Below are 6,000 nucleotides of genomic sequence, written 5' to 3'. Positions count from 1 at the left end.
TATTTATAAACACTTCTTGCAAAAAAACAAACAAACTTTTTTTGGCAAATTTTGGCTTTCATAATATTCATTAGCATGCTTCATTTTGAGGTGGTAAAACAGATTGTTCCCTATCTGTCACTCACTTGATGTTGTGTTGATGTAGTGACACTAGGGGTCGCCCTTGGGAGCCTCAAACACCTCTGTTCTTTGAGAAAAGGCCAATGGGAATTGGCGAGTGGAATTTGCATGCCACTCCCCCGGACATACGGGCATAAAAGGAGCTGGCTCGCAACCACTCATTCAGATTTTTTCTTCGGAGCTGAGCGGTTGTGTTCAGCAAGCTGAATCCCTCTGCTGTTCCATTCATCTCTGAGAAAGCTGTTGGATTTACGGTGCAGTACAGCGGCTTCTCCCCCTCGTGCACTGGTGGAGTGCAGAGAATGCCCCTGGGCACTACGACAGTCTAAAAGAGTATATATTCTTGCAATAAAAGAGTGTATTTTCCCTACTAAAAGAATGGCGCTGACGGAGAGAGTCTTTTTAAAGATGCCTTTCTGTCTATGGTTATTTCCTGGTTGCAGTCGTTACCTCTCCGCTTCCAATGGCCACGATCGCTGTCTTATGTGCTTGGGCGCTGCCCAAGTGGAGACAGCATTCGTGGACAGGTCATGTTCTCCCTGCGAGAACATGACCATAGCAACATTGTGGTCGCGGCTTTCTTTCGTTAGAGGGAAAGCCACCCTAGCGGCTCCCTGCCTCGGTCCTTCTACCTACGGGTTTGAGGCCGCGTCTGTTTGCACTGGGGGCGATTTGGGGACCCCAATGGGAGCCGCTCCACCGGGTAACTCCCCACAGACCTCCCATTCCCCATTACGCTCGTTTGCCCCAGTAGAGTTCTGGGACGAGACCGCCGGCTCGTCTCAGGGCGAATTTGTGATCTCATTCGGTGCTCGCGAAGTGGATGAGCTCTTGATCGCAGCATCGGAGAGTGGGCTGGTCCAGTCTGACGCTGAGGACTCGACTGGGCTCCCACCTTCGGGTGCGGTCACCCAGTCGCAGGCCGACACAGAGCTGGTGGTCATGCTTGCCTGGGTGGCTACGAGCATCAGGCTGGAGTGGAACCCTCCACTCCCCCCTGAACCCTCGCAGCTTGATGATTGGTTCCTGGTCTCGGAGCGGCGCTCACAGCCGCACCCCACCCCGGTCCCTTTCTTCCCGGAGGTGCATGAGGAGCTCATGAGGTCGTGGTGGGCACCTTTCACTGCCCGGACCCCGTCTCTGAGCTCCTCCGCTCTCACTACCCTCGAGTGAGACTGCCAGTGGGGCTGCCAGGGTGTACTCTGCGATTCCCCAGGTGGATAAGGCGGTTGTGGTGCACCCGTGCCCGTTTTATCGTCTCTGGTGAATAAGGTCTACGGTGCCGCTGGACAGGCCGCCTCCACCCTGCATGCCATGGCTCTCCTGCAGGTGCACCAATCCAAGGCACTAAGAGAACTGCATGAGAGTAGTTCTGACCCAGGACTGATGCAGGAGCTGTGCTCGGCGACGAAGGTCATGGCGCGGACTCTCGGGCAGGCGATGTCCACCCTGGTGGTCCAGGACAGCCACCTATGGCTCAGCTTGGTCGAGATGAGGGAGGCTGACAAGATACGGTTCCTTGATTCCCCTGTCTCCCAGGTCGGCCTATTCGGCAACACCATCGAAGACATTGCCCAGCAGTTCTCGGCAGTTAAGAAGCAGATGGAGGCTATTCAGCATATCCTGCCCTGGCGCGGATCAAGATCCACCCGCAGGAAGCAGACACCCCCCGTCTCACGGCCCACCGCCAAGAACCCGAGGAAGACTTCTAGCCGCCCCTGAGACGGGTGACCCAGGCACGTGGAGACCTGCTGCAGGCCTAGGGATGGTAAGCAGACCACTCCATCCCCTGGTGGATGGTCGGGAAGAGAATCCTTTGTTGCCTTTTCTTTGATTCGCCGCACGCCTGAAAGGCTGCGGTACCCACACGTTCAGAAAAGAAGTGGTTTCCTCATTTCCTGGGTCACACAACCGGTGTTTACGGCTGTCGTTATTGTGATCACCGGACACCGCATATTTATGGCAGGCACGACGCTGCGGAGGTGGGCCCCCCACCCCTGCGTGCCCAGCTGCGGCACAACACACCCGCCCGGGTGGTTGTGATGGATTACAAGGATGATTCCCTCTTCCCCTGTCACTGACCGGTCCTATGGTGGGTACTCGGAGCCAGGTAAATGCTTCGATGTCCCCAGACTCAGCACGGCCACGAGTTCGGGGTCCCCCCTCAACGTGGCACCTCTGGCTCCGCCCCGCTGCAAGGCCCCACCCGCCGGTACATCCAACGTGATTGTCTTCTTGGTCCCCCTCGCCTGGAGCTTGGGGCATGGCTTGATCTCCTCAACCCATCGCGATGGCTGACCGGGAACGTCCGACTCGGCTATGAGATTCAGTTCGCCAGGCACCCACCTGGTTTCATCGCCGTCCGTTTTACCTCAAGTGCAGGGCGAGAATGCCGCTGCCCTCCTTGTGGAGATCGTGTCCCTTCTGCAGAAGGACGTGGTAGAGCCTGTCCCTCCAGCCGAGATGAAGAAGGGGGTGGTGGGTTGCGGCCAATCCTGGACCTGCGAGTTCTGAACCGTGCCTTGCACACACTCCCATTCAAAATTCTGATGTGGAAATGCATTTTAGCGAGCATCCGGCATCAGGATTGGTTCACAGCGGTAGACCTGACCTGAAGGATGCGTACTTCAACGTCTCAGTTTCTCCTCATCACAGGTCCCTTCTTTAGTTCACCTTCAAGGGCTGGGTGCACCAGTACAAGGTCCTCCCCTTTGGTCGGTCTCTGTTGCCTCACGTCTTTATGGAAGTCACAGAGGCAGCCCTTGCCCTTCTTAAGGGAAGTGGGCATCCGCATCCTCAACTGTCTCGATGACTGGTTGGCTCTAGCTCACAGGGACAGGGATCTGGTGCTCAGGCACCTCAGCCGGTTGGGGCATCTCTTCTCGGTTTGGAGTTAGAATCTGTGATGGCATGCCTCACGAGTGAGTGCACGCAGTCAGTGCTGAACTGCCTGAAGTTATTCAAGCGGAGCACGGCAGTCCCACTGAAGCATTTTCAGAGGCTCCTGAGGCATATGGCATCCTCACGGGCGGTCACGCCGCTCGGGTCAATGCATATGAACCATGGCACACATTGCGTGGTCATCACGCTGATCTGCTGCTATCTGCTCAGCCCTTGGACGGGCCTTGCATTCCTGCGGGCAGGAGTCCCCTTAGTGCAAGAACCTCAGGTGCGTCGTGGTTACGACAGACACCTCTGAGCGTGGCTGGGGTGCCGTGTGCATCCCACGCGACCTCGACAGCGTGGTAGACGCACTGTCATGACAGGTCACGCTCAGGGGAGAGTGGAGACTCCACCCCCAGGTGGTCCAGCTGGTATGGAGTCAATTCGGTCAAGCGCAGGTAAGCCTGTTCGCTTCCCGGGAATCCTCCCTCTGCCCACTCTGGTACACCCTGACCGAGGCTTCCCTCGGCACAGATACGCTGGCACACAGCTGGCCCTGGGGGCCGTGCTAGTATGCGTTCCCCCAGTGAGCCTACTTGCACAGACCTAAGTGGCCTACCATCCGCGGTGGTAGACACGATCACTCAGGCTAGGGCTCCCTCTACGAGGCGCCTGTATGCCTTGCAGTGGTGTCTGTTTACTAAGTGGTGTTCTTCCTGATGCGAAGACCCCCAGAGATGCGCAGTCTGGTTGATGCTTTCTTTCCTGCAGGAGAGGCTGGTGGAGTGGCTGTTCCCCCCACCTTGAGGGTGTACGTGGCCACAATGATGGTGCACCACAATGCAGTTGACGTAAGTATTTAGGGAAGCACGACCTGATCATCAGGTTCCTTAGTGGCACGAGGAGGTTGAATCCTCCCAGACCGTGCCTCATTCCCTCATGGGATCTCTCCGTGGTCCTGCAGGGAGCCCTGTTTGAGCCCTAGAGTCAATTGAGCTGAAGTCTCTTGAAGACTGCCCTCCTGACTGAGCTCAGTTCATCAAGAGGGTAGGGGACCTGCAGGCGTTCTCTGTGAGTTCGGTCCGGAATACTCTCATGTGGTCCTGAGGCCCGACCGAGCTATATACCCAAGGTTCCCACGACCCCGTTTAGGGATCAGGTGGTGAACCTGCAAGCGAAGCTGCCCCAGGAGGAGGGAGACCCAGACTTTTCGTTGCTGTGTCCGGTGCGTGCTTTGCGCATCTACTTGGATCACACGCAGAGCTTTAGAGGCTCTGAGCAGCTCTTTGTCTGCTTTGGAGGACAGCAGAATGGGAGTGCTGTCTCCAAAAAGAGGATTTCCCACTGGGTCGTTGATGCCATTGCTTTGGCATACCACGCCCAGGACGTGCCGCCCCCCTTGGGGCTTAGGGCACACTCCACCAGGAGTGTGGTGGCCTCCTGGGCCCCGACCAATGGTGCCTCTTTAGCAGACATTGGTAGAGCAGCGGGCTGTGCAACACCAAATACTTTCACGAGGTTCCTCAATCTCCGGGTTGAACCGGTTCATCCCGTGTTTTGTCAGGTACGAACAGGTAAGTTGGTGGGATAACTGGCTGTGTGTACTGCTTGCATATAGCACCTTTCCCCTCCTGGAGGGGGAGACATGCGTTTGTTACTCCCCAGCCGTTTTCACGAGGTTGTAGACCCTGGATGTTCTTCCTCTTTAGCCCTGTGGCAGGCGAGTTCATGGAGAAACTTGATGCCAGCCCAGTACGTGTGCTATTAGGCCCTGTACTGGGGTAGGTGCTCCACATGTGCTGGTTGCCTGTTTGTAACCCCGTGTTTTGTATCTTCAGCGAGATGGTTTCCCTGTTGGTAAACCCGCGTCTTCCTTGGGCAGAGCTTCCCTCTGCCACCGGTCACCGTGTTTGTAGAGCTCCGTCCCCTCTGGGTAGGACCTACCACGGGGACTTCTTCACATGCGACACTGCCGACAAGACTCGGTAAGACCATGTGACGTATTTTCACACAACTGCCTCCCCTTCGGGCAGGATGTGCTCTCCACAGTGCCTTCCCCTTGGGAATGGACACCCCCCATGACGTGGACATTTATGGCCCCCAGCTGAATGATTTCCATTATTTTTTGGGGAGAAAAAAAGAAGAGAAGAGGCCATGGCTGCATAAGATATTTAGATTTTTCAGAGAATGCATTTTTAACATTTAACATACATTCTTACTGTACTGGCAGTTTTTATGCAAGTGAAAAAATCTATCAGTGCTGCAGAAGTTATCCAAAGTATTTATTATACATTACTGACCTTGAGTAATCTAACGGAATACATTACAAATTACATTTTACCGCAAATATTCTGTAATCTGTAGTGGGATACATTTCAGAAGTAACCCTCCCAACCCTGTTGGCATGTCAAAGAGGTGATTCAGGAGTCTGGATCACAGTGACGCTGCCCCGTGTGAAGCCGATACCATCATCGTGTATTTTGCTAGGCAGGCACAGAAGACATTTAAAAATGTCTTTTGGTGCTCAAATGCACTGGGCAACGCTATATCTGAACGGTAACCCTCGTTCTGCGGAAACTCTCGCGAGAGCACATTTGTTGCTAGGTTACAGTTATAGTCTTGAGAGAACAAGCCCTACTAGTCTATTTTAATTTAACGCTATTTATTCATTTCAAAGTAGCGAGGAATGGCACATTTTTTAAAAAATGTAGTGGAGTAAAAAGTAAAATATTATGCTTTTGAATGTAATTAAGTAAAAGTAAAAGTTTCCTAAAATAAAAATACTCAGATATCTTACAGATAAATTACAGATATCTGAAAATTTTACTTAAGTACAGTAAGAAAGTAAAAAGATTTTATTACTGTCCATCACTGAGCATTAACTTTTTTTCCACATCTGTAATTTTTTCTTAAATGATCAGAATAACAATTTCAGAGAAAAGTTGAATGAAAATTAAAGGTAAATTTCAGAATTTCTTAGTACTTGTTACTACTAAA

Source organism: Myxocyprinus asiaticus, chromosome 48, assembly GCF_019703515.2.
Source record: "Myxocyprinus asiaticus isolate MX2 ecotype Aquarium Trade chromosome 48, UBuf_Myxa_2, whole genome shotgun sequence".
NCBI lineage: Eukaryota > Metazoa > Chordata > Actinopteri > Cypriniformes > Catostomidae > Myxocyprinus > Myxocyprinus asiaticus.
This window is presented reverse-complemented; position numbering follows the sequence as displayed.